Below are 13,673 nucleotides of genomic sequence, written 5' to 3'. Positions count from 1 at the left end.
ATTAAGAATGTTCTATATATATGGTCATATATAAATAGTACACAAAATAATGTCCCAAAAGATCCACTTCGCTATTGAAACTCCAGACCCTTAGCGAGATGTCTCTCAACCTGCATCTAAAAAACACAAATATCTGTATGGAATGAGAACCAGGGGTTTTCAGCATGGTAAAGGTGCTGCATACATAAGATATAAGGTCCCGAGAAAGCCAGAGGCAATCCTAGAACTCCGACACTTAGATTATAAAACTTAAGGAACTAAAATAGAAACCATAAATAGATGGTCCTCTAAGGTTCTAAACTTAATCAAAACCTAACTAAAACCCTCAATTTCTCTACCAGTCCTCCGATCCTCTAACTCCGGTGAAATCACACAGACAAACAAGCAGACAATGGCAAACACAGGTAGAGTACAAGTAATACAGATAGCAAGTATAACAAATAGCATATTAAATTCACTTAAACATTCCCATTTAATGCACAAGCAAGCAATTCGAACAATATGCATATGATGTATGCCCATCCTATAACTGACGAGTCTCATCTGTCGATTATAAAGCCAACCCGACAAGTCCGGCTGCTAAACCCTGGACTATCCTCCGTCGCGCATCCCCAAGAGTCTATGCATAGATTTTTCTCATATATAAAATTTGCTCATTGAGGGGTATCCTTTTCGGAAATTTATACGTGCCCGGTCACCCTTACGACGTAGGGTCAACAGAGTTTTGAGTCTCAACCTGGAACGTGTGGTGGCAAGCCACTGTTCTTTACTCAGGGAAACTCGTATCTTAGATAAAATTGAGTGCATAAGCCGCATAAGCATTCATAATCATTAATAATCATTTCATAATCATTCATTATAGCCATGGCATCACATACACTTCACTTCCTTGCACTTTTCATACATAATTCATCATTTTTCAACCTTACTTCACCCATAAGTTACTACCTTTTCCTAGCTTCATCTCATTACTAGGCATACCACTAAGATCTAGGGGGCTAAAAGAGTAAAAATAGAGGTTTAGAGGTTCAAAATTAGGTTTTAAAATACAAAATTAACTTTGTTGAAAAAAGGGGTCCCGCGTACGCGTGGGTTTGCATTTTTCCTTGCTCACGTACGCGTGGGTGTACATTTTTCCTTGGTCACGTCACGTGCAGGTGGTCGCGTAGGCAATCCCTCAAAATTCACTACTCATGTACGCCAGCACCCTGCTCGCGTACGCGAGATGCCAAACCTGAAAGGGTTGCTTGCGTTGCGTACAACAGTCACATACGCAAGATATGCAGAGTGGCAAAAATGTTGAATGCTGCAGAATTTCAGTTTTGCACTCCAAACTTCCGATGCGCATAACTTTTTCATTTTAAAGCATTTTTCATCCATTCTTTGAACGGAATAAACTTCACAGACCCAATTTTTATATGAAAAAAACTTGAAAGAATTTGAGGGTTTCAAAGCTGAGTTATAGCTCGCCGAAGTTCAGCCAAAATCAGATTTTTACAAAATGCTCTAACCTCTATTTTTCATCAATTCACCATTCAATATCAACTTCCTATACTAAAAGATCAGCACCAACACATACAATATCACAGCAACACAACTCTACACACTTCCATCACCCATCATACCTCAATTTTAAAAAATTCTCATACATGAACTTCATAATTATACCAACAAGATCATTAACAATCCATCATCTATACATATTCATTATTATCAACTTGTCAATCATCATTAAATCATCATTTCTCATTCTATTTCCATTCCCAATATCAAACGACAAACCAGTACTCAACCTAGTTCAATAAATACCATCAAGACACTAAGCAATTAACAAACTCGTACATTCCAACCTATCCTATGGTCATCTAGCCTAAGTTTTCACAAGACATTATATATTAAATACGAGAAACCAAAATTATACCTTGGCCAATTTCCTCATATAACCCAAAGACACCATCATATGGCACAAAACTCAGCCTCAAGGATTCTCAATCTCCAAGATGATAGCACCCAAAGCTCCACCAAGCATCCAACATTCACAACTATGCTCCAAGTTACATATATACAAACCTAACACATATTATCACATATACATACCCAAAATTCAATACTCAACACACTTAATCAAGGAATTAACTAGGATTCAAGGATTCTCACGTTACCCAAGCACCAATGAAGCAAGATTAAGCATTTTCCTCAAGCTAATCGGATCCTATAACATAAAAGAACCAAAATCTCAACACCCACTTATACAATTTTCAAGATTTTGTGGAAGGAAGAACTGAGATTAAAACTGAGATTTACTTACCAAATTAGGTACTGGGCTTTGTAGAGCTCGACGCCGCAGATGCGTGGCCGCAAACAGTGTGGCAATCAAAACTCGGAGTGAGAAGATATGGTGATTTGAATCAAGACCAAGGGTTTGAGCTCTTCTCCTTTGCTCTCCCTCCCAGGAACGTGATTCCTTTGGTTTGGGAAGCAATGAGCTAGAGCTCATTGTGTTAATGGGGTGTGGGTTGGGCCTTGGTCCTAATACGGGCCCGGTTCGCCCGATTTGGCCCTTTTGGCCCAATCTTGTGCCAAATCCTTTAAAATTAGTATCAAAATTCTTATGTTAATTAGATCTACCTCATTAAACTATAAAATTCATATTTCTAATTTTAAAAAAAAATAATTTATTGATTAATTATTCACTAATTTTATGGGATTTACACTTGGGATATAGTGCCCGTCACACTTTTCGGATATAGTGCCCGCCACACTCATGGGATATAGTGCCCATCGCATTTCCTGGGATAAAGTGTTCCCACACTCTTGGGATATAGCGCCCAACACACTTCCCAGGGTAAGGTGCTCCCACACACATGGGATATAGTGCTCGTCACACTCTCGAGGCATAGGGCCCGACATACTCATGGGATATAGTGCCTGACACACCTTACAACAGAGAGAAAAATAAACATACTCATCATCAAAAACTCAATCAGGCCTCAATTATCATATTCATTCATAATCAGTCATATTCATTCATTCAATATCATTATGGCCAAAATTCATCAATTATATAACACTTTCGCACTTCTCATTCATAATTCACCATATCTGAAGCTTCCTTCACTTCCAAGTTATCTCCTCTTTCTAATTCAACCCCCTTCACTATCATTGCAACTAAATTTTAGGGTCTTAGAAATTAAAAATAGAGGTTTATAGGTTTAAAATCAAGTTTAAATTACAAAACTCAATTTGCTGAAAAGCAGGACTCTGCGTACGCGAATCATGTCTCGCGTATGCGGAAGTGCTATTTTTCCCAAGTCGCGTACGTTCCCCCTGTCTGCGTATGAGTACCCTGGATAGAGGTGAATTGCCGTGTAAGCAGCCTTAAGTCCGCGTACGTGCCCCCTTCATTATCCTTAAAAAGCTGTTAATAATGAAGATTTCACATTTTACACCTCCAATTTCCGATGCGCATAATTCTTCTGTTAAACATCGTTTTTCATCCGTTCTTCGAGCGACATAAACTTTACTGACCTAATTTTCATATGAAACACGTTTGAAAAGGTTTTGGGGTCTGGAAGCCGAGTTATGGCCCATTGAATTTTGGTCAAAAATTAAGTTTTTACAAAAATTCTCAAACCTCTATTTTCACCAAATCAAAATTCAATACCAACTTTCCATAGTTCTAAACGGCACCAAAATCTATCAAATCATTATCTCAGCGTTCTCATTTATTCCATTACACATTAATATACTTGTTTATCAATTCACCCCAATAATTCACTTTCAACACAACTTCATACTCAATCAACAAAGTACATCATTATTCATTAAAAATCATAATTCCATCAACTATCCACCACATTCATATCATTAACCAATACACCAATTATCCACTACCAAATCAACATATAGTGCATTAGCTAAAGCCACTAAACATGCACCAAAAATACAATTCAACTTATCTTAAGTCGTCTAGCCTAAGTTTTCATGATACATTATATATTACATACGAGAAACCAAAACCATACCTTGGCCGATTTCTCCCTATACCAAAGACTCCTCAAATACGCGAGACCACAAGCCTCCACCACCAAAATTCAGCAACCAATCACAATCCAAGCTTCCAATTTTCACAAATATGCTCCAATTCATATATATATACTACATAATTCACATTACCACATTTATATATAAAATTTCAATACTAAACCACAATAATTAAGGGATTCACTAGGATTTTCGAAATTAGGGGAGGAGATAATTTAAATTGAAAAGTGACTTTTTACCTAATTGAGTACTGGGCTTTGTAGAGCTCGACGTTGCGATTGCTTGACCACAAACGGTACAGCAATCGGAGCTCAGAGTAGCAAGATATATGGATTTAAATTGGAAATAAGGGTTTGGAACTTTTCTTCTCTTTCCTTATGTTTTACAACGTGAAACAGCAAGGAAGAAGGAAGAAATGAGATGAGCTCATATGGTTAAGTGGATTGGTTGGGCCCTTGGGCCCGTTTTAGATCCGGTTCGGCCTGTTTGGCCCAACCTTGGGCCAAATTCTTTGAAATTAGTGTCAAAATTTATATTTTAATTATTTCTACCTCATTAAACTATAAAATTTAACTTTCTAATTTCTTTAAATAATAATTAATTTATTGGCTAAATATTTAATAATTTTGTGGGTTTTACATCCTATCCTCCTAATAAAAAATTTTTGCCCTCGAAAATATCGTTCGCCCTAAGAGTTCGCGAGAGTGATTCCCTCCTTAGCTCCGCGTGTAGTTCCCCCGACACTCAACCAAATCTTTGTAACGGCTTGTCACCCGCAAGATCTTGTCCTCATCCGAATAACGCTAATGTCTTTATATTCACCGCGCTCTCGCTATCGCACTCTGATTCATTTGCCTTTAAGAAATTGACTATTCGTTCCACGCCAAGTAAAATTAGGTATGAATAATGTCCTATGCGGTACAATTAGGTTTAGTTTAGGTTCGACACTTCGTGCCCTAGTTTGTCCTTTCTGCCTTATGTATGAACAAATGAAATTTCTTTATGTCCTATAGTGTAATTTAAAAATTCAGTTGTCATTTTCACGGTTACCTCCTGATGATGGAGCATCTTATACCCTTTTCACAGTATTTTTAGTGTGTTTTTTGTTATATTTTATTAAGTTTTATTAAGTTTTAGTATGTCTTAGTGAAAAATTCACCTTTTGGATGCTACTTTGAGTTTTTGTATTATTCTTATGATTTTAGGTGATTTTTGGGTGAAAATTGCGAAATCTGGCAAAGGCTGATTCAGAGGCAAAGAAAGGATAGCAGATGCTGTCAAATCCTGACCTCCGTGCATTTCAACGAGCATATTTTGAGCTACATAGGTCCAATTGATGCGCTCTTAACAATGTTAGAAAGCTAACTTCCAAGGCTTTCTAGCAATATATAATAGTTTATACTTTTCTTTTGGAATCACTGCCCAAAGAGGGCGTTGAACGCCCACCTCTGGAGTTCAACGCCCAAGAAGGACCAGCCTCCAAGTTGAATGCCCAAGACTGGTATTCAACGCCCAAGGAGGAGCAAGCCCAGCGTTGAACGCACAAGACTAGAGTTCAATGCCATCCAGGGAGTAAGGAAACAGCACGCTCACCCCCTAATGGGTGTTCAACTCCCAGAAGCCCAAGTTGAACGCTAAGCATACGAAACACTCCAAGTGGGCTCCAAAGTGGATTTTAGCACTCCTTAACTTATTTTATCTTATCTTTGTAACTTTTAAATTTAAATTAACATCTTCTAGGTCTAGTAATTACTATAAATAAGGAACTTCCTTCCGCCTGAAGATCATGCCTCCCAGGAGGGGGGAAGCACAGACACATTACTTTACACCTTCTTAAAGCATGAGTAACTAAACCTCCTAAGTTAAGGATAGGAGCTCTGCTCATTCCCATGGATTTATATAATTACTTTTCTATTTTAATATATGTTTAATTCTATTCTATGATGCATTTTCGTTCTTTATCCTTATGAATCCGGGGTAGAACGGAAGTATGACCCCTTATTCTGCATGAGTTCTTGCAAGTCCCTGATAAGATAGTATTGATCTGCAGCTTGAGAATACATCACATGTTCCAATAGAGTACCTGAGCTAATTAGGATAAGTGACATAAAATCTCATTAGTCATGGGTAATTGAGGTTTCTGTGGTGCTAAGGCTAGAATCATGAGCTTCATTCTCCGATCCGGAAGATCTGACCTTGTCTGTGGCGTTTTGAGTAGGATCACTAGAGATTGAATTGCGTGAGCTTCACCCTCGTCCAAATCGAATGACCATTGACCCTGGCAATTGGAGTGGATCAGAGGAGATTAATGACCACTGACCCTGGCTTTAATCACTTATAGCCTTGCCATTAAATGAATCACTCATTGTTAAATAGTCAGTAAGAAGTATTAATTTAGAAAGATAAAGTATCTCTGAGGCCTTAACTGTTTCATCATTATTGTTTCTACGTTATTTCTTTGCTGTTTTCTTTATTTTCTTGTTTATGCGCACTCAACAACAACAACAACTATCTTTCTACTTGCCTGACTAAGATCTGCAAGATAACCATAGCTTGCTCAAGCCAACAATCCTCGTGGGATCGACCCTCACTCACCTGAGGTATTACTTAGACGACCCGGTGCACTTGCCAATGAAGTTATGTGAGTTCAATTTCGCGCACCACCTCCACCTAGTTATGACTAACCGGCATCTTGAGTTCTTCCATGAGGACAATATCGGGAGATATGCCCTAATTTCCCACAATAGTAACATGGACCTTGTGCGTTTTTTGCATTGCCTATCCGGACGGTAGTTCCCACTTCTCTTGAATTCTTGACCCTTTGGTGCCAAATTCTGATTGTGGCCTCTTCGGTGGAATTTTCAGTTATCATTCTCTATAGCAGCAGCCTTTCTCACACATTCTTCAGCAATTTGACTCTTATTACCAGATTCGAGAAAACCCTAATCTTCATTGGTCCAACTGAGCTCAAAACGTCACCCCGAAGTCTTCCCTCATACTTAATACATTTTCATTCTGCAAAATATTCTGAAGCACTTTGTTAAATTCAGGAAAACTAGCACAGTTCTTTAAATTTATTTATGTACTCCGCAACAGACATCTGACCCTGTTTTAACAGCAGCAGCTCAAGCTCCTTAGCATTTCTAACTGAACTAAGGAAGTACTTTCTGTAGAACTCCGTTCATAACAACTCCCAAGATATCACGGCATTTTTTGGTTGCAAAACACGTTGCATTTCCTGGCACCAGTACTGAGCTTCACCCTATAACTGGTAGGTCGTAAACTCCACCCATTGTTCCTTGGGAACATGCTAAGCTTGCAAAGCCTGCTCCATTTCTTGGAGCCAGTTATCAGCCTCGGTAGGGTTTATGGTCCCTCTAAAAGTCGGAGGATGCACCTTCAGAAAAGTAGCAAGAGTGATCGGCCTCTCTTCACCGTTATTCCCATTCCCATTGTTCGTTTGATTCCCTAACGCTTTGGCTATCGCCTGCATAGCTGCAGCCATGTTTTCCATGGCAGCCATAAAGTCCACAAGGTCATTTCTTACCGGTCCAGTGTTCGCATTATCTATTCTGTCTCTGCCTCACCCGCGACCACATCCACGAGTTGCCATCGGGTCCCTGTTCACACCAAACAAGTGATATCAAGTTGACTAGTCTCAATATCGCAAGTTTAGTACTTCAAAGTCCCAAATGCATGCTCATGAACATTCATGCCACATGTATCAGTTAGATAACCTAATTTAGCATGTAAAGACTCCCAGAGTATGCCCAAAAGCATAGTCAGTCTGTACTTCAGGCTCTACAGGAATGAACTGCTCTGATACCATAATGTAACACCCTACCACACAGAACTTTACGCTTAAGCCGTAAAACATAGGTGGTGTGGTATTACGACCTCTAAAATAAAATATACGTACATAATATAATAGAAGGAATATAATATTCGAGGAGTCTTGAAGATTGGTTAAAGCAAAAACGTGAAAATAAAAGTGCAACACTCAAGATAACGTTAACTTGTGTATGAAGAAAGCAAAGATGCATATATATATATATATATATATATATATATATATATATATATATAATAAGAGTAGAGAGTCAAGGATACAAAATATTCAGTTTTGAGCTCAACCTGCGAAGCTAAGGCTGGCCGAAGAATATTTACATACATACATATAATCCCAAGATTTCCAAAATACTCAAAATAGACCATATGTCTCCATCAAAGCCTCTAGGAGGCACACAAGTAAAACATATATACAAGGAGAGTTCTATACATACATACATATATATATATATATATAAACATAACAAAATACAAGAGGAGTACTAACGGCCTTTGCTTTCTCCATTTGGAACCTGTGTAACATTGTCTCTATGTATTTCTCCTGTGACAACCAAAGTTTCTTCTCCTTTCTATCACGCTCGATTCTTATGCCAAGAATCTCCTTTGCTGGCCCAAGGTCCTTCATTGCAAATGACATTGCAAGTTACTTCTTCAACATATCAATCCTAGAAGCATTCTGACCAACAATAAGCATGTCATCAACATATATCAAAAGGATAATAAAATCATTACTAGCAAACTGTTTAACAAATACACAATGATCAGAAGTAGTCTTCTTGTAGCCTTGTTCTGCCATAATAGACTCGAACTTCTTGTACCATTGTCTTGGAGCTTGCTTCAAGCCATACAAGCTCTTCTTCAGTTTGCAAACATGATCCTCTTTGCCCTTTACCATGAAACCTTCAGGTTGTTCCATGTAAAGTTCGTCCTTAAGATCACCATGAAGGAAAGCAGTTTTCACATCCATCTGCTCTATCTCTAAATCAAGACTTGCAGCCAAACTCAAAACAGTCCTAATAGAATATCTTCTCACAACCGGTGAAAAAATTTCTTTATAGTCAACTCCCTTTTTCTGCCTGTAGCCCTTGACCACCAATCTAGCCTTGTACCTTGGACACTGAGAATTTTCTTCATGCTTCAACCTATAAACCCACCTGTTCTGCAAAGCTTTCTTCCCTTTTGGCAACTTCACAAGCTCAAATGTTTGATTATCATGAAAGGATTTCATTTCATCTTGCATTGCATCAAACCATTTCTTATTGTCGTCACCTTCCATAGCTTCCGCATAACATTCAGGTTCTCCCCCATCAGTCAAGGTCACATATCCATCAGTAAATGTTACATACTCACTAGAAGGATACCTTGTTGAAGGTCGTCGCTCTCTAGTAGACCTCCTAGGATGGAAACCTAGTGGATCTTCCGGTAACTCAGGTTGATTATCAGCATCATCATCAACTGGAGCATCAATTGGATCTCCCATCTCCTGGTCAACAGGAACCAAAGGCTCATTTTGCTGCATATGCTCCTGATCTTGATTCTCTGTTTGTTCTGATGAAGGAGGCGGCTGAATTGGATCTACATCAGTCAAGTCACTGCTCTCTTGTGATTGACTCTTCTCTGCCTTATCAATGTCTTCAATGGTCTGGTCTTCAACAAACTCTACATCACGGCTTCTTACAAGCTTCTTTTCAACTGGATCATAAAGCCTGTAACCAAACTCATCTTGACCATACCCAATAAAAATGCACTGCCTTGTCTTCACATCCAACTTGGACCTCTCATCCTTTGGAACATGAACAAATGCTTTGCATCCAAAGACTCTCAAGTGACCATACGAGACATCTTTGCCCGACTAAACATGATCCGGAACATCATTGTCCAAAGCAATTGTAGGACTCAGATTAATCACATGAGCTACTGTAAGTAGCACTTCACCCCAAAAGACTTTAGGTAGCTTAGCTTTAGTAAGCATACACCTAACTCTTTCAATCAGTGTTCTATTCATCCTTTCTGCCAAACTATTCAACTGAGGTGTTTTAGGAGGTGTCTTTTCATGCCTAATGCCTTGCTGCTTGCAATACACATCAAATGGTCCACAATACTCACCACCATTATCAGTGCGAATACATTTAAGCTTTTTACCTATTTGCCTCTCAACCAAAGCTTGGAATTGTTTGAACTTTTCCAAAGCTTGGTTCTTTGTTTTCAAAGCATAAGTCCAAAGCTTTCTTGAATGATCATCAATAAAAGTAATAAAGTAAATAGCTCCACTAAAAGACCATACCTTCAAAGGACCACAAATATCGGAGTGCACCAATTCCAAGAAGTCTGATTTTCTTGAAGGTTGATGCTTCTTGAAGGATAATCTTCTTTGTTTGCCAGCCATGCAATGAGAACATTTCTCCAACTCTGCATTCTTCAAACCTGAAAGAGCATCCTTTCGAGCCAAACAGCTAAGTCCTTTTTCACTAATATGACCAAGTTGTCTGTGCCACAAGCTACAAACTTCTTTACTTTCAATCGCATTCACACTACCTTTTGCAATCATGGCATGCATCACATACAAACTTGAAGTACCTTTTTCTCGAGCCACCACTAAGTTGCCTTTAGTAAGCTTCCATTGTCCAAAGCCGAAAGTTTTTACAAAGCCTTCATTATCAAGCCTTTTAACTGAAACCAAATTCAAGCGAACATCTGGAGCGTGTCTAACATCTTTGAGTAGCAGCTTCATTCCCATATTAGTCTCAAGACAAACATCTCCTACACCAATAACCTTAGCCAAGCCATCATTACCCATCTTAAGTACTCCAAAATTACCTGGAGTATAAGAAGTGAAGAACTCCTTCTTCGGTGTAACATGTATTGAGGCGCCACTATCAATTACCCAGCTGAACTCATCATCAGAAACAAGATTGACCTTGTACTCATAATCAGCAATATCAACAGTAAGAAGATCATCTGAAATAGAAGATACACGATCATTACCACTATCATCCTTCTTTTCTTGCTTACCTTTGTTTTCCTTTTTCCAAAGATAGCAATATTTTTGAACGTGACCCATTTTGTGACAATAGTGACACTCAACATTCTTGTATCTTCCCTTGGATTTGCTCATGCTTTTACCTCTACCCTTTTAAACTCTATTCTGATTTCTCTCCCTGGTTTCAGTGACTAACATTTCAGAGTATGACGAAGAATTCTGCATCTTTCTTCTCATCTCTTCATTTAAAATGCCACCTTTAACAAGTTGCATGCTCACTTTACCATTCAGAGCAGAATTAGTAAGAGAGATACGAAAAGTCTCCCAAGAATCTGGTAGAGTATTCAGCAACCACAATCCTTGAACCTCATCTTCAAACTTGATTCCCATGCTTGACAACTGATCCAGAATCCCTTGAAATTCATTCAAGTGATCTAATATTTGTGACCCCTCCTTGTATCTCAAATTCATCAACATATTCAACAAGTACAATTTATTACTGCCAGACTTGGAAGCATACAAGGATTCAATTTGATTCCACAAAGTCCTAGCATGAGTCTCATTAACAATGTGATTATAAACATTATCATCCACCCATTGCCTAATAAAACCACAAACTTGTTGGTGTTCAAACTCCCATTCTTCATCTGTTTTAGATTCTGGTTTTTGTGTAGAAAATACGGGTAAATGTAGATTTCTGACAAACAACAAATCTTTCATTTTGCCCTTCCATAGATGGTAATTAGTGCCATTCAAACTTATCATCCTAGTAGAATTATTTGCCTCCATCTTTCAAGCAAGTTATAACCAAATACCCAAAACTGAGCTCTGATGCCAATTGATAGGAATAAAACACACAATTCCCTACTTGCAAGAATCAGAGGAGCAACAATATATCCACTCACAACAAGTATTAACACCAGCACAATAATACCCAATAGCAGCAGAAAAATCACATAAACCAGAAATTAGAAATAAGCTAACACACCAAGATTTTTAACGTGGAAAACCTCCTCAATGAGAGAAGTAAAAACCACGAGTCACCAAGACCAGGATATAGCTTCACTATAATGAAAAATAGGGTACAAGAGAGTCACATATTACTGCACAAAACGTGCATACAACAAGCTAAACAACCCAAGCTTCAAAGCTTACAAAACAAGAACAAGAAGATGAAAATACCACAAAAAACAGAGCTACTGTGCGTGACCAATATCTCCAGCTACAGATGTCGAATTAAAGATCCAAACGGTGAAATCAAAGAACCAGATGTGTAGAACACACTGTCCAAATTTGAGCTCGATCCAACGGTTAACGAATCTGCATTGACCAATTTATAGAGACAGCTTTGTGTATGTGCGAAAATAACTTTCTCTCTTCTCTTCTCTCTAGTGTTTGGTGTTCTCCTTGCAAATGAGACCTCTCTCACTCAACCCTAACTCACCTCAGCCACTTCAACTATTCATGGGCTTGGATACTAATATTTGGGCTTTTTCTCCACATAGGAAGGGAGCCTAAAAACCCAACATAATGAATGCTAAATAAGGCAAATTATGGCTGTTTTTAGCTAATTTTCTTTGGTTACCAAACATTTCCGTTAATAAAATAATAATACTATCTAAACGAGTGGTTACTTTTTTTTTTAATAATGATCACCATCAACCAAACAATCATATACAATATATAAAAGATAAGTTTAATTAATCTGTTGCTCCTATAGTTTCGTGAAATTTTTAATTAGGTCCTTATATTTTTTTAATTGGGTCCCTACACTAATTTTTTTTAATTACGTCCTTCTTAGTAGTAATTGGCTTAATTTTATAGGGATTTAACTAAAAAAAAGAATTAGTATAGGGACCTAAATAAAAGAAAAAAAAGTGTAGAGACCCGATTAAAAAAAAATTTGATGCAATAACTCAATTAAAAGAAAAAAATATAGAGACCTAATTAAAAATTTCGCAAAACTATAGGAGCAACAGAGTAATTAAACCTAAAAGATATGATCAGTCGTCATACTCTCATCAATGACATTCAAAACGTAAGTTGATATAAATTTTCTTCTTCTAACAAGCAACGAGTTATAGTTTAAATATCTTAAATTTAAGTTTTTTTAATTTAAAAAAAAAAAACTCTCTTCCTCTAAAATAGTTGATTTATTATTAAATTGCACTAATAAAATCAATCATAGATCTTGTTTGAAATCACATTCCAGAAAAATTTCCATCTATCATCTCCAAAATTTATTTTATACGAGATTACAAATACAATGACTTCTCCTTATGACTATAAATAATTAAAAAATATAGAATAATAAAATAATTGAATATAAAATATAAACTTAATTATTCTATTAATTTTTAGAAGTTTGTCAATTTTTTAGTTAGATCTTTATATTTTTTTCTTTTTAATTGGATCTCTACATTATTTTTAATTTTATAATTAGATCCTTCTTAATTAAAAAATATTAGAATTAATTAAATATTTCTCAGTAAATTAAAAATATCTATAATTAAAAATTTAATTAGATTTTTTATCACATATTTTTTAAATAAATATTCTATTAGTTTAATATTTTTGACATAAAAGAACTTAATGACAAAATTGAAAGCAACGATGTAAGGACCTAATTAAAAAAAGTATAAATATTTAATTACAAATTTGATGAAACTATAAGGACCAACAGAATAATTAAACCTAACATATATTAATTAAATTGATACAACAAGAAAACAATTATGTTATCAGTGTAACTAAATGCATAATTAAAATATGATTATGATATAAATAATATTCTAATTTA

Source organism: Arachis ipaensis, chromosome B5 (assembly GCF_059453495.1).
Source record: "Arachis ipaensis isolate K30076 ecotype BB chromosome B5, ASM5945349v1, whole genome shotgun sequence".
In the NCBI taxonomy this organism is placed as follows: domain Eukaryota; kingdom Viridiplantae; phylum Streptophyta; class Magnoliopsida; order Fabales; family Fabaceae; genus Arachis; species Arachis ipaensis.
The sequence above is the reverse complement of the archived record's forward strand: the minus strand, read 5'-3'. Positions refer to the sequence as shown.